Source organism: Lissotriton vulgaris, chromosome 4_1, assembly GCF_964263255.1.
Source record: "Lissotriton vulgaris chromosome 4_1, aLisVul1.2, whole genome shotgun sequence".
Lineage (NCBI taxonomy): Eukaryota > Metazoa > Chordata > Amphibia > Caudata > Salamandridae > Lissotriton > Lissotriton vulgaris.
In genome coordinates, this window is record NC_141691.1 from 1,218,193,382 (window position 1) to 1,218,210,235 (window position 16,854).

The following is a 16,854-nucleotide window of genomic DNA, read 5'->3' on the forward strand; positions in this document are numbered from 1 at the left end:
TTCATCAGACAGGATGGGCAGTAACATGGCGTATTTTTGTATTCATTTATTAATCTTAACAATTTAAAAAGAGTATTACTGAATAGCCAATTAGAAGTCTCATGGCCGTTCCTAAACAGCTTAGACAGGCTCAAGAGAGAGTGAGAAAAAGAGAGAGAGCGAGAGCACATACAGCAAGAAAAATTACAATGTGTTACTTAATTTTGCTTACCCTTAATTTGCCCATGAGGTAATCTTCTCCCCCATACGTCAGTAGGTAACTGAAACAGGTGACCTCCTGTCGACAATATTTACTCTCCTTTTTGGCAGCTGGGCACGAGCTGTGTAACATAATAGCACATTAATGCAAACTTTATTTCATAGCCTTTTGATCTGGCCCTAGCACAACAATTTAGAGTGAAAACCAGTGTTTCTGTATGCATGGCAGAGCTATTCTCAGCATATGGTCTACAGACGCCGCTATCCCTTGATAATGTTATTAAATAGGATAAACCCCACCTGCATATCTCCTACATTTGTATTATTTCTCAAGAAAACAGTGATATCCCCATGTGCACCTAACTGAATATGCAATATTTCCTTTAGCTAATGTTACCTAAAACAGATCTGTGGTGTCCAATCTTGATCCAGGAAGGCTTAATCAAGGCCATAACTTTATTGAAACTAAGTATATTCTTCCGTTTCTTTAATGTGGTTAGCTTACTAATGGCGATATCCTAAATATTATTAACATGAATTGAGAATTAATTTTGACCCTAATTTCCCTAGGCACATTATAGCCTCAGACATCATTAGAAAAAATGTACATTACCTGTAGTGTTTTACCCTATAATGTTAGAATTAGGAAATTTAATTAATACAAAGAAATCAGTTGATCAAACTAGTCTTTAACATTACAAGCTTTCATAGTGTAATGTAGAAATCACACCCTGACAGTGGCTCCCTGTGTGGACATTTCACGTTCAGTAGTACTGGTCGGTTCTAAATACAGACCTTGCCCTCTGACCCTTAAACCTGTTGTCCCCTGTCTTAGAGGCTATTTCCATACAGCTTTTACAATTCTAAGTAACTCTGGAGAAGCACAGCTGAAAACCATTCCTGCACCATGCCTGTGTGCTAGTAATTTTAAAGGTAGGATGCACTTTTTGCTGTCTTAATTTTGTTTTTATTCCTGTGAAATGTGTGTTCTAGCACCAAAAGAACTAGCTCAAAACTTCAACCTTCTGAATGCCATAGTGCGCCCAGAATTTGTGTGCATAAAAGTAAAAGATTGCATAAAGGCTTACAATGTAATTCTCATGTCTTTACAGCTACTCATTGCATAACTTTGTAAGTGCCCTAAAGATTCAGTAATATTGTCATTGCTAGAGGAAATAATATTCACCTTTTTAATGTTGATGCACAGTATATTTTAACCATTTAGACATTGAAATCTTGACACACACTTTGCACAAGGCTTTTTTAGTTCCGTGGCTTGTGAATGAGGTTCGATGGTTCCGAACCCGTTGAACAAAAGTCGTTGGAAATGGACGATTTTGGTGTCAGCAGACCGCAAATGGCGAGTGTTGCGTGTCTGAGTGTTTTCGTATGAATCGATATAAGAGAACACTCCGTATTCGAGGATTTAGTTTGAACCTCCGGGTTCCATTTTGTGTACAGCAGCCATTTTGTATGGTTGCCCTCACATAGGCCCGATAACTGTGGCCGAACGAGTTCTTGAGACACGTATGCCTTAACTGACTTTTGAGTGACCTGGCCGAACTGACTCCTTGCCCGAGGCCGACCTCGTTAAGCCAGTTCCTTGTTCAGCAGCTGGTCTGATAAAGATCAAAGAGCAGGACGTGCCCGAGTTTATGGTACACTGGTCCCACCTTTCTATCTCACTTCCAATCTGTTTCTGCCTTTCCTTTACGACATATTCATTGATTTGGGTTGAAGGTTTTATGATGGGTTTGTCCGGCCTGATCGAACAGGAAACTTGGAATTTGCTTGGTCACTTCTGGTGGGCTGGACAACGGAAGATGGGATTGTCTGGGATTGTCGTCATACGCTACTTTCAAAATGTTACACTGTCATTGGTCAGTTTGCATGCACCTAATGCTAATTTGAAAAGTTGCCTGAGGCTTGATTCTTGGCATAAAAGACCATGCACCGCTTGTTGAATTTGTGCAGTCTCTGGCGAACCACTCGTATGTGCTTCGTAGATCTCTGTTCCTGGTTGCAACCAATAAACTTTGGTCTTTGACGTCATCAAGAAGTATCCCGTGTCTCTGTTTGCCAAGACAGGGGAACTCGAAGGTATCAGGCGTTCTCCCTGACGCCGCTGGGTTCTAAAACCCGGTCCTTCACTTTCTGTAGTGCTAAATATTATTGAATTTTCACAATAGTGGCATTAGACATTATGATACTCCTAATAGTGCTAAAACGATTTTAATACAATTATTTTTGACCATTTTTTCATGTAGCAATTTTTTTAAATAATGATCACTAACCCTATTGATGTTTCCATATATGAAAAAGCAAAGCTCATTCCTTTCCTTTTGCCTTTAAATGCATTAATTTATAACACTAAGCACAGAAGCTATAATGAAACATAAAAAGTTTGTGTCATTTTTAAAAGGGCAGTAATTTTTTTACCATCAGAACCACATAAGTGTTTATTTAGAAAAGCAACAAGAAAGAAAGTCCTTACTTTTAATCCATTCTCTTTTATCCAAAATAATAAAGCTGTATTTCTTATCTGTTCAAAATCAGTAGTCTTTTAACGGACGTGCCTTCATATCATGCTGTACTTATTAACAACATAATTCCCACAGCTTGATCTGTAGCTTGTAGCCGGGCATAGCCATGTGTTGTTTACTCAGCTGTGCTTTACGACCAGCAGGCGTTAACTCCTTAAGCTTTTTCAGGAGAAAAAGCCCTTGTTGCATTGTAATATCTGCACAGAAACCCCAAAAAGATAATAACTCAGGTTACCTCTGTTTATTTTGATAGATTGCTTTGAACAGCTGTTTAAAAGCACTTTTTCCTAGCGCCGGGAATGAGCACAGTTATTTAAAACCAGGGCATTCTAAGCCAGTACAAATCTATTGTGTTGTATGTGAAAAAGAGGAGCTTTTTATTTTAGGAGCAACTAATTACTCAGATAATGTGAATACCTTTAAATATTAATATATTGTAAATAAAAATAATGCTGTAATATTTGATATTGGGTCCTAGGTGTGTAAAGCGCACAAATTCGTTTTTTGTTTTCTTTTTATGAGACCTATTTTTTCCTATTGCGTGTTAATTCTAATGTTTCTTTACCATTGTGGCAATATTTACCCATCTATACTTTGTTACTGTTTTACTTTTAATGGTAGCGTGCAGCTATTTAGCATATGTTACAAAATGTAATTCTTTTAATGACATTAGCAGAAAACCATAGCGACAACAAACCAAATTGAGCTCATTCAAGACATTTTCAAGAAGGGGGCCATACACTCAGAACAAACAACCCTGCTTGTTGAGGCAAGCCATTCTTACACAAAAAACATAGCCACTACTCACTGAAACAAGTACTTCTCAAACATCATTACCGGTGTCGGTACACAAACCACATAGACAAAAAAAAAACAATTAACCCACAAATCAACACTTAAGACAAAAGCAAGAGACAGACTGTACTCAAACCAAACCATTTGTAAATACCAATTGTAAGTCATATTTACAAATGAAAGGACTCTCAAAAATAGTACAGAGATTACACCAAGACAGCCAAAAGACTACCATGTTAAAAAAAAACAGGCTCAAGCCTCAGACCTCTTCCAAAATACACCAAACTAGCAGCCCGCTCCGCCGTTGCCAGGGGCAGAAGGGGGCTGGGGGCAGCTTTTTCGGCTTTTTTGCAGTCCCGCCCGCCCCGACATTGCCTAGACCGCCTGCCTCCCGCCTCCCGCCCGCCTGCCTCCCGCCTCTGCCTTACCTGTGCCGCGCTCCGGACTTAACCGCCACTCCAGGGCCCCCGCCCGCCCCGACATTGCTCAGACCGCCTCCCGCCTCGCCTTACCTGAACCGCCGGTCCTCCCCGAGGTCCGGACTGTACCGCCACTCCTCGCTGCTCATCACCGCTCCTCTTCGCCTGTCGTCATCACTCACATCTAGGTCGCGGTCAGCGCTACGTCGCTGCCGGTGCTAGTTTTAGGGGACTACTTTGTTTTTAAATTTAAATTTTTAAATTTACTTTTTTTTTTTATATTATGTCGCCTTTGTCCATCTACACACCCTGAGGATTCCAACATTGTATTGGGTGTGTGGATTGGCGCTGTGGTTCCCGAGTTTACCTTGCCAAAAGGTTTCTGTTCTCTCTTTATACTAGTAGTATAGATTACCAGTTGGGCTGGCAGAACACTCAAAAGCACTCCATATCACCATTTATTAATTTTACTAAGTGCGCAGATCAGGATCCTTTTTTTGTGTATATATATATATATATATTTGTTCCACAGTGTACTATACATTATGGAAGAAATACCATATTTAATGTACGTAAACCTATTTAGGTATCCCCTCTAGGAGAATCAGCTGAGTACTTTTTAAATCCATATTGGTCACTCCAAAATAGCAACATTTCCTACGAAGTGTGCTAAGTGCAGGCTTGCCAAAAATATTACAATGCAATGTTATATAAATATTCAAAGCGTATTTCCTGAGTATTACCCAAAAGTAGAGAAAAATCTCCTCATTACCTGCCTTTATTTGCTGCAGCAAACAAACAAACAAACCCAAATCTTGGCCAAGCTATACAAAAGTGGTGCATCGCGACCTTACCAAACAAAAGTCTCCAGTTTCCAACTGCCAAGTTCTGGGTGACCTCAAATTCAAAATCTTTATTCGGTTTCCATAATTTGTTAAAAACCATAAAAGTTCATATATAAAATGCAGTCATTATTTACAATTCAATTTGGTATAAAAATAAATGCAAATTAGTCAGATATTCATACTTTAATAAAGGTAAGATATAAGCACAACCTAAAAAGCAGCTATATCATTGATTAATTCAAGTTTGGGCGGTAATTAACACAGAATTTCAAGAGGTCGCCTATCGTTTTAGCGTATATTTCGTTATCCAGAGACTACAACACTAAAAGAGCTGGACGACAGCGATGAATGCCCATCAATCTCAATAAAGGTACAATCCAACATTTACATGGTATGATATAAAATTTACAAAGAAACTGTGTATCGATTGACGATTGTAAAGAGGTATCATCACACGGACAGACAGGTAAGTTCGTGGACCAATCATTTTGTTGAGGAAAAGAAATCAACCTATGAAAAATGTTAAATCTAAAACGGGTCAAAGGAAATTTTTCGTACGAATTAATAGTGTATGTTAACCCCTTCGCTGCTCATGACGAGCTCAACTCGTCATGCAGTACACTGGTCGTGTGCTTATGACGAGCTGAGCTCGTCATGAATAATGGGAAATCAGAGAATGCAGCGCCGCAGGGGAAAACCTCTAGCAGCCAAGGTGTTAAATACGGTTGCAATGTGGGGCTAATCTGAATGGACAATAAGTGCTGCATCGAGCTTTTCCCTATTTCATTTGAGAGACAAAGCTCTCCCAGATGTTCCAATGAAATCTTTTTTAGTTCTTTTTTGGGCAGCTCAGATATTTGTGACTGATTAATAAAATATCTTTCAAGCCCAAGATCTTCCAAAAATGTTTTCACATAGGCTAATTTTATCCATATTATCAAGTGACATGCAATCACGGATTAAGGAGCGTGTCAACTCGCACTGATCCGTAGACCAGATCCTATGCCATAACATAATTGGTTGAATCCAAATGATGTCTGTTATGTAATCCAACCCTAGCTTTCGGTGACATCCATAGGTCATAGTGCTCCCGGGGACTGCAAGTAGGTATCTTAAGAAGGTATTTCGATCTTGGGTAGTTCTTCCACTTTAGCATGCCCCCACACCCCTGAGCCGTAAATTGCAACACTCGTACATTTGACCCTATAGATTTTCAACATTTCTAACAGAGCTCTTTTACCAATTTTCTGTGCGAAAGCCACTAGAGCAGCGGTAGCCCTCGGGAATAGCAGCTTCTTTGAATCAATGGCCTGTATCCATTTCGATTTATTGTCTATTAAAATTCCTAAGTAAGGATAGGATGTGGTACATTCTAATATGGTGTTATTGACTTGAATCTCCTTGATTTTCTTGGGTCTGAGCCCTGCATGCATAGTATATGTTTTCTTTATGTTCATTTTAAGATTTAAACTATTCATAAAACTACAGTAATTATTTAGGGTCCGCTGTAACTGAATGGGAGTTCTGGCTAAGATAACCGCGTCGTCTGCATATAGTAAGGCTGGGATTGGCCTACGACGACTTGTTGGGAGATCTTTACACCCTTCCAGCATGGCTACTTCTAGCCCGTTTGTATATAGTGTAAATAATAAGGGGGCCAGAACACAACCTTGTCTGACCCCCTCTCTATATGGAAGGATTCAGTGATTTCACCCACCATGCCCTGTCTTACTTTAGCTGTTGCCCCGAGTACAGTTCGCGCAAGAAATTCACCAATGTAGGGTCCACTCCCATTTCTAGGATGATTGACCACAGCTTTGTGTGGCTAACACAGTCAAAAGCTGCGGTCAAATCAACATATACCATGTGGAAGTACCCTTGTTGAGCCTGTACATATTTTCCAATAAGAAGTGTTAAATTCAACGCCTGGTCCACTGTGCCCAATCCTTCGCGGAACCCATATTGTAGGTCCGAGATTATTTTGTGTTCAATAGACCAGTCATGAAGTCGCTCTAATAATATGTGACCTACGACCTTACCAAAAGAATCTAAAAGTGAGATCAGTCGATAACATGTGGGACTTTGCTGGTCACCTTTTTTGAAAATTGGAACTAAAATCGAAGTGGACCAAGAATCAATTAATCCCACATTTTTTGCTGCTTCGAGCACTATTGTAAGAAGAGGGGACCAAATATCGAGATTAAATTAAAAAAGATCCACAGGGATCCCATCGGACCCTGGTGCTTTCCCTGATTTTGAAGCTTTTATTGCGTTTAATACCTCAGTGTGAGTAAAAGTTAACTGTAAAGGGTAAACCACTTCTGGAGGGGATTGTTCCTTCCTAACATACTCAGAATGCTCTGTATTCGCATCTGAGTCCTGACTAAATATTTTTGAGAAGTGGTTGACCCACGTTTGGGCATCTATGGCAACATCTAGTTTTGGGGTATCTGTTCGTTGAGGTAGGAAAGGGGATTTCATCACTTTCCAAAAAGTAGAACTATCTTTCATTATACAGCTGTTAAGTAGCTGGTTCCATAAGTCATCCCTCATCTCTTTTTTTCGATTAAAATTTTTTTTTTTTTTTTTAAGGCCGTAACATAAGCTTTTCTAAGGATGGCAATCTCTTTTCTGTCCCGATTAAATTTGCTTAGTGCAACTTTTAATGAAGAAGAAGTTTTGGTGCACTCATGATTGAACCATCCTTTTTTGGAATTTCTTTTATTTGAACATTTACGGTGTAGTTCTTTTTCTATTATTTTAGTAATATCTTTATAGCTAGACAAGATTTGTTCAGGAATGGATTTGGGGTCAAGACAGGTTTCGATTAAGGGCAACGCACGTTTGACTATTTTGGCCATTGTCAGTTCTTGGTCTTTTTTAGGCCATTTTAATGTATAGCCATTAAGTCTATCTAGTTTCAAGGTCTCTTGGTCCAAAAAACCTAGGTAGACAGGCTCCTCTGTTGCAATAGGAGTACTTATGGTTACACTAATGGGATAGTGGTCACTTATTACATTGTTAACAGTATCAAACTTCTGAATTGTTGGTGCTAAACTATACGAAGCAAGTACAAAATCAATTGTGCTTTTTAATACCCTCCCATGAAAGGTAGAAGAAAAATTTACAGGAGGAGTTACCAGTTCATTTGCAAACCCCAATTCCATACAGAATATAATCTTGTTCATCCGATTACCAGGTTTAGTGTGACATTGCGTTAAATTATTTCCATCCTCATCTTGAATACCGCAACTTTTAATGCAATACTTTTTACACAAAAATAGGTTAAAATCACCGCCCCAAATCAATTCGAACGAGTTATTTATATACTTTGTGCGTAATTCCTGTAATAAAAAGGAAACCTGATTTAAAGCCTCAATTAGATCATTTGAATTCAAATTATTGTAAAAATTTACTAAAAAATAAGAAGTTGATTTGTTTATTTTTAACATTAAAATCTGATAATTACTTTCCAGACTCATCGGAACTAGTTCCTTTAATGTCAATGTATTTGAGACATATGTCGTTAGACCCCCTTTCCTTCTCCCTGAAAGTGATGAAATAGCCTGAGAGAAGTAGGTGTTATAGCCCTCTAAGTGAATTGGGGTACTAAGCCAAGTCTCTTGGAGACAGACTATATTATGAGCCCTCACCACTTCCACCCACTTATTATTAGTGGCCTTTGAAAGTTGGCCCGCTGTATTCAAATAAACAATGTTACGTTTCTGGACTCTCAATTCAAGCTTAGTTATAATAGGAAGCGGGTCTAAATTTGGTGGATGTATTGCACAATCGCTCTCTAGCTGCCCCTCATTTAAAGGGAGGGCCACAGAATCTATTATTGCTAAAGGATCTAAGCTAATTATACTATCAACAATAAGATCAGGTAGGTCGTAAATATTCTCAGCGGACTGTGCCTGGGACTGATTTGGAGCCATGCCATTGGTATGTCCCCATAAATTTCCTTTTATACTGTCTTAGTTTCTGTTCCAGTCATTCATTATCGTCTAGTCCAGAAAGAACGTTCAATCTGTTATGGATGGGTATGGGCTGAGACACCCAATGGTCGATGAGAGGGTTTCTCCAATTTATAGAGAGGTGGTTAAATCTTCTGGGGGGATAAAAAAAATCCTAATGGTAGTATGTTTATCCCTATAGCATTTACATTCTGGTTCGCCGCTTTTCTAAAAATGTAATTTACCAACTGTGGCGAGCTAAATGTCAGGACTATACAGTCTCCTGACAAAACCTTTTCTCGCGACCCCATCCACTGTACACGTCTAATCATCTTGAAGTTCTGGAATAGTGTTCCGTGTAGGCCTACCCTGCTACTCAACCAATGTAAGGACTTGTTCTTAAGTGATAGCCATGATTCTTTGTTGGGAGCTTGATTTTTGGGCACATTGCCCAGAACAATTATATAGGGGGTAGCTTCTGGAGGGAGATCAAGGTGAACATCCAGCGCCAATGGGTCATCGTTTAATAGATTCGGGGGATGGGCTCATTTAGACTCGGTCAGAGAGTTTGGAGAATGTACCTGTCGTGAGTTTGCTTGGGAGCTTGTTATATTTTTGTTAATCAAGCTATTCTGTGTTTCCAGTAAGGACTGGGTTCTTTTATCTGTCAGCTTTTTATGTGCTAAGTTGGTCTGTGAGATAGTGTCTACTACAGGGGGGGTGTTCTTGTTTGCTTTATCCCTCGATAAATGATACACTTGTTCTATATGATTATTTGGCAAATTGGTTTGATACTCTATATTATTTAAATCTGTGCCCGTTACTTTGTGTTTGGTTTTTAAAAGATTTTCGATGTAATCCACTCTAGATGTGAGCTGATCCAGCCTTAATCTTAGATACATGTCCAATCTCTCCACTAGAGATGTCCGGTTCTGTATCTCGGGCTTACAGTCCTATTGATTTGTCGCCACATTTGTTATCTTACCCTTTTGTTTTACTAGGGTTTTTTGTGATCTACCCGTTTTTTCCTTTGAGTAGAATATTTTGTTTGTTTTTTCTGTTTTGGTGAAGAATGTATTATGATTGGGGTAATAAATTTCTGGGGGTAATCCTTTTTTTGGAAGTTGGTTTTTTCAGCTTTTTTTGGGGAGGTTGTGTAGGGGAGTCATTAGTGATCAAATCTAGATCATCGGAGTCATGTTGAATACAACCATTTGGTGGGTTTAAATTCTTTTCTCGTGAAGTTGATTGATAAGTTACTTCATGGCTAGACGATTCTTGACTAAGTCTAGAAGATACCCCTTCAATTGACTCCTCAACAGACAGAATATCTTTGTCTAAAATACCTACAGCACCTGTTAAATAATCCAAGATGGTTAGTTGGGTGACTACATTACTCTTTGGGCATTTTGGGCTTGCCAATTTGCTTTTGCCCATGATCTATCTTAAATTAGGCTAGCTTTCAGAGAGGGATCAATGGACACACAGTGGCAATCACAATCATCAAATGTCCTTTTATCTAAAACAAAAAACCAAGGGACCAGGCCCAGCCCAGCCTCCTCCGGGCTACGACGGGCGCGAACGGACCCGCCTTTGGCCCGGGCGGGCCCGCGCACGTCCCGCACCGCGGTAGTCGGCGGCTGTTTTTGTATGGCTCCTTTCTCCAATGTCGTGGGTCATTTTGAAATACTCACTCCAAAGAAGATCTCACTCTGGACTAGCCACCTAGAGGGTCAGATCAGGAAAACCGGAGAACACATCGGTCTGCAAAGTCAAAGGGTCTCCTCATGCAGGGGTACCTTCCTCAGTGGATTCCTGCCTTCCATCATGACCCTACTCTTGGATGGCTGCGTCTACGATGAGGTACACGTTTGGGCGCCAATATGTGGGATAAAAAGCCTTTTTAGGGGCTCACTGATGCACCGGTCCTTAAACCAACAAAGAAGAGATTGTCACGGAAGCTGTAATATTAAAGAGAATACATTAATTAACCTCACATGAGGGAGACTGCGTCAATACGGTACCCTCAGGCCACTGTATGAGACAGTCCAAGGAGTACAGAAACCAAGGGCCTTTTAAGGCCAGTTTATTGCTGAGATAGCATGAAGACTCAAAAAGAGGCAGTACAAGTGTGCACACAAATACATATAAGGATACATAAGAATCGTTTAGTCAACAGAGTGGGATGAGTTACAATGTTGCTGACATTAATTAAAAAAACCTGACAGTTACTTCAAGAGCAGGTGCATTCTCCCAGCTACAAACCTTTCTGAGCATGTGCAGTGCTCTGGCTCAATGCTGAAGGAGTTAACTGTAACTGATGACTCAAGCAGAATACAAGGGCAGGCAGCAGTGAAGAGGGAGAAGCACATACGAGCACATGGCTAACTATAATGGCTGCAAAAAAGAAAATGGCTTCAGCTGATGCTAACAGCGATTTCAGCTAGTTTCCACAACATGAACTACAGTGAAAGTGTAATAATATTGCATGTTCGCTATATATCTGCCCCCATCATCACCTGCTGTGTCACTGCAGTCTCAAACAGCTACAGAACTGGGTGCCATTAGAAAAAACACAGTGAAGTGTCATGCCGGGTCTGGTGGCTTAGTGGAGTAATGTGTCCACTGTAGGGGCTTGTGTTTAACCTCACGATCACAGGTTCAATTCCCGGCGGGTCCACTCAGCTTTCATCCTTCTGAGGTCAATAAAATGAGTACCATTGAGTTGGGTAACAATAGACATCTTTCATTCAGCGCCAAGATACCCTTCGCAGGGGAACGGGAACTTTACAAATACACGTCATGTTATGCCCCATGTACCAGTTACAACAAGCCTCCTAAAATGATCTTCTGGTCCAGATGAACATATTTGGTGTTCAATGGTGTTGTGCTAGACAGTGCACGTTATGCTAGACTGACAAAACGCAGAGGCCCTGTGAAGTGTTCTCTGCCTTCCTCAGCTGTGAACGCTTTATGTATTGATATGACTGCTGCTGGCCTTCCCTCTAGGTCACCACCCTTCCATCAATACTAGCAATGATAAAGGTGTGTGGGATCTATCCTACACAGTACCGGTTTATCTAGTGCACAATTATATCTCATGCATGACTAAATGCTTGTCAGCATCAGTGCAGTGCAGTGCCTGTCTCTAATCAACAAACCCCATTGAGTTCCAGGGCATGTTGCGTTACGTGTGCACACATGCGGAGGAGGTGGGGAGTCCAGATGCAGAGAAATTAGAGTGGCTACGGGTGCACTTGGATTTGAATTAGCCAGGGTTTGCAGCTACTCAAAACCGCATGGAGGTGCGTGTGAGGCCAAAGGCAGTTTTGGAGCAGAGGTTAGGTCTGCAATCACTCACAGGTCTGGGTGGAGAGTATACATGGGTATTCTTATCGCCAGGCACCCTGGACATATTGTTTGATGTCGAGGGTAACAAGATTTCATGTTTATTTAGTCTACTGGCCAAGAGAAGCCCCAGTCCTCTGTAGCACAACCCCATATGACTACCAGTTTCTCCAGTATTGGATTCTCATAGATTCACATGCTTGAATCATCCCTGTCGTCAGAGTGCGAGTCCCACGGTATACGTATAAAAGCAGTAGATAGAACTTCTATAGGCTACCATGCAATGAAGAGTCCCTGCAATAGCCTATCCACTGACTTTTGTAAAAAAAAAAAAAAAAAAGAACCAAACTTAATCAACAGCCAATCAGGCGAAGGCATCCTCTAGAACAATCCCAAGAGAGGCTAGGTTCCTCAGATTTTCTAACGCACGTCGTATGAAAGGTAGTCTCCCTGAGCTCTGCTCAATTTCTCTTGTTATCCAGTTTTCTAGCAGTTTTCTTTCCAAATATGTCAGAATCTTCGAAGAAAGGTCTCTTTAGGTCGTCTGGATCATGTGGTAAGAAGAGGCTACATGCTGAGGATCCACATAAGAACTGCATCTATTGCCTTTGCCCTTAATATAAGGTAAAAGACTGCAAAATCTGTAGAACCTTCTCTAAAAAAACCCTCAAGGCGAGAGAGGGTAGAATATTGATTTGGTTACAGAAATTTAAATCATCTCTTTATTCACCTGAAGTTTTCAAGAAGAAGATTTCAAAAAGGTCTCGGCAGGAAGACGAAGGCACCTCACAAAAAGGAAAGCTTTCCTTCCCTACTGAGGTAAAAAGCCATAAGAAAGAAAAATACTGTTCTATCCATTCCATGAAAATCTCTGTCTCAAAAAAGCTTGTATCACCGACGGTGTTAACTTCTGGATCACCGTTGATGCAAAAACCATCTTCTAGGCAAGTTTCTCATACCTCGTAGTCGAAAGAAATTACATAGTCGACCACGGTCCAGTCGACGACACTTCCAGTGATGACGATTGCTACACCGCTGACTACCTCATCGTCGACGGCAACTCTGACAACTACAACTTTTTTGTCGGCGGCCTCGTCGATGAGTATGGTTTCATCAACGACCCCGTCTACGACCGCGTCAATGACCATCTCTTCTACGATGCTGACGAAGGCTTCAGCCGTTCCTGTCATGTCCTCGTTGACGCTGCTACTGTTGCTGAAGCTGACAACGCTATATCCCATGCCTTGTTGTAAGCGTCCATCTACCTTACAGCTTACCCCTGTGTATCTGCTGATGAGGCAACTTTTGCAAAATCCAGCAATAGTATCACCTTTACCCCTTCAACCTTTTTAGAGGAATCTGATGACGATGGGATGTTTGGACATGCTGATAGTCCTTCTCAATTACATGCCAAATATCAGGAGGAAGATGACAACGAATATGAGGGATACTACCAACAAGAATATCACCCTCCTCATGCAGAAATTCAGTATATTGAACCAGTTAGTGAATCTATGATCCACTTTTCAGTTACTTTGGTACAAGACCTTCAGGATTTACTACAGGACTATCACACATCCTTTCCTTCAGCGCCTGTTTCTCTACCTCCGCAGCCACCACTGCTTGCTGCTTCTCCACCACGTACATATGTACCTCTATCTGGGTCCTTCCCTGCGGGAGATAATTGTGTGCTGCAACATCATCAGGATACTTCTGATGAAGGGGAAATTGAGGACAATCCACCTCAAAAGGAGGGACAAACCGGAGATGAAAGGGATGGCTACGTCATATCAACACCGGCATCTCCCTCTCCACAAATAGCAGAGGCTCCTCCAGAGGATATCGGCGGCTTTCATGCCTTAATAGAAATAGCAGCGTCGTGTTTTCAGCTCTCGTTAGCGGTAAAGCAATCAGACTGCTTTCTCTATGATTTCTAAGACCTATCTCGGAAATCTGTTAGGTCTATACCCATTGTAGACCACATATGGGAAGAAGGCTTAAAGGTAATGAGGACACCGGCACAGTTATCCCTGTCTTACCGAGGATTGACAAAGTATAAAGCTCCAGATAATGCTGCAGCTTGTCTAGTAGGACATCCTAAGCCTGACTCCGTTATCTCGCAGGCCGCTCAACAGAGATCGAGGAACCCTCTAGCGACCATTACTGCTACACCTGACAGAGAAGGGAGGCACTTAGATAACATCGGAAAAAGATTTACAACCACATCAGGTGAAACTGTTCGTATTGCCAACGCTCTTTCAATTTTAGCCAAGTATGATCGACCGATGTGGTCGGACATTGCTCATTTCTTAGATCTCCTTCCAAGGATAAGAGGATGGAAGCAAGAAAAATCCTGCTTGAGGGGGAAAAATCTGCATCTGAAATTATGGATGCTTCTATGGCTATTGCTTCCTTAGCTTTTCGTCAGCTTGCTGGAGCTGCTGTCCTAAGACGCCAGGGTTGGCTGAAAGCAACTATGTTCTGCCCTGAAGTGCAAAGCAAGATCTTGGATATGCCATTTGATGGTGAAACACTCTTTGGCAAGCATATTGATGAGACTTTGCAGTACTACCAAAGTCTTCCTATTAAGATTAGTGCTCGAAGGTAACGATGGGATCTCTACTTGCATTACTGGCAGTAGTTCCAGTATAAAAATGTGCACACTTTTATAAAATGTACCAATTTGAGGATACTTGAAGTGTACCCAGAATGCTCTTTGATTAAATGCAAATACGTACAGAACACTGAAAGCAAGATTGGTGGTTGTTGCTTACAGAATAATATGAGCACGAAAGTAATCTGCAACTTTAAAAAAAATGTTTTGATAATCTATTGTGCAACTTTCAGTACCATTTCTCTGCGGCATCATAACACATGTTTGATCCATCCCAGTTCTTTAACCCCTTCGCTGCTGATGACGAGCTGAGCTCGTCATCAGCCACGGTGGTCGTGTGCGGATGACGAGCTGAGCTCGTCATGTAATGCGGCTTTTAGAAAAAAGCTGCACAGCGCAAAAATAACCGCCGCACGCATGTGGTTAAGAAAGGCACAAAAAAGCACTTAGAATTATATTTTTGTGCAAATGAAAGACGTTCAAGAATTCACAAGCGTTTACAGTAGTATTTTGTGTTGTAAATATGTATTATATAGACATAATAAAATATCATTTTTAATCATAAAATCATTTTTAAAAAGCAGACAATAACTGATATAAATAGTTGAAAATAGCAGATATATATTTAGATTATGAACAATAGCAATCTAGGGTCGATAAATATTATTTCAAGAGAAGACAATATGAAAAGTCCAGGAATTTACAAAAGTAGGCCTGGAAACCACACTCTTAGCAAACTTTTGTGAATTCCATTTTCACATGGTCAAATAAACATTTGTTTCTGATTCAATTTAATTAATTCCCTTTTTTGCCCATCCTAGAGGAAGTTTTACTCCTAACATTATCAGGAGTGCATTTTCAACCTTTGCACCATGGGAATCGATTGCAAAGTAGATAGTTAATAAGCTTAAATATATAAGTTTGTGGGTGTTCAGAGACTAGCAGTGCATTTTAGTTACAGCACTACTTCTTCCTGCTTGCTTCCAGCTCCAGTATTTGGATTGCAGAATGATGGCCATATCAAAGTCCTGCTAGAATCCAACCCCTAACTCAGAGCGCTTCAATATTATGTCACCTCACTGAATGGTACTTAAAGGGACACATGGTGTTCTTTACAGGATGAGTACATTTCTGAAGTATCCTGCCCCTCAAACCAGTAGATATTTTATAAAATTCCACAGCCTTAATACAGTTTAAACATGATGTTCCCCAGGGGGTCATTGTACCATGTTGGGTGGTTGGTGAGCAGAGGTTTCCTGCCAGTAGTCATTGAACAAGGGTTCTTGAAAGACAGTACATGCAGTCTTAAGTCGTTAATTTCTTCTCCCCCAATGTGTAGGCAGCCTCCTAAGGAAAAGCAGACTGCCACTGGTCATTTTTGAAGGAATATGACACCGCCATGGAATGGTTGTTATGGCATGGTTTTAAGATAGACTCATCCATCTTAAATACACAGACGGTCTATATCCATGGCTTCCACAAAACATTGGAAGAATTCTTAAAGCCCTTTTTCTGGTAGGAAAGCAAAATACCCTCAATAATAACTGCACTTCCACGCCTTATTAGTCTCATGCTACCAATTGCACTCTTACTGTCCTCCATGATTAGCAGTTGCATAATACCGGTATCTGTCTCTCACTGCTCACCAACTGACAGCAAAGCCAATATATCAGGCTGGTAAATGAAAGCAGTACTTTATAGATTTAGTTTTTTGTGTATGTGTGTTGGTATACTGTTGTGGATGGGCATTTGGGTGAATGCAAGAATGAGTTAATGAGTGAATGACAGATGCTTAGGTGTCTGGATTAGTGACTGAGTTCATGAACAGATGAATGACCACTTTGTCTGAACCATCTAGACACTTTCAGGTATTAACCACACAGCTTTTGGCTTTGCCCGTGCTTTACAAAATGGGGGCGACTGTAGTAATCTGCCCTTCCTCTTTTCTGAATTGTATTGGAGCGGGTACAAATTTTGCTTGTGCCTTTGCCAATAATTAGCATATTTTTCTTCCAGTTTTTGTGAAACATTTGGGTGTCCCTCACCGCTTAGTACTGAGTCAAAAACCCTTTTTTTATGTCGCTATTCTTCCATCAGTGACTTGTACAATACTCTTCATGTTGTCCCCTCCTTGTT

The 16,854-nt window shown here is 40.7% G+C and overlaps 1 protein-coding gene across 3 annotated transcripts in view; it reads left to right on the forward strand.

Annotated features, from left to right (window-relative positions):
• Positions 1-16,854, forward strand: part of FBXO15 (F-box protein 15) — a 242,384-nt gene that overhangs the window by 67,559 nt on the left and 157,971 nt on the right. The gene's annotated exons all lie outside the window — the stretch shown is intronic.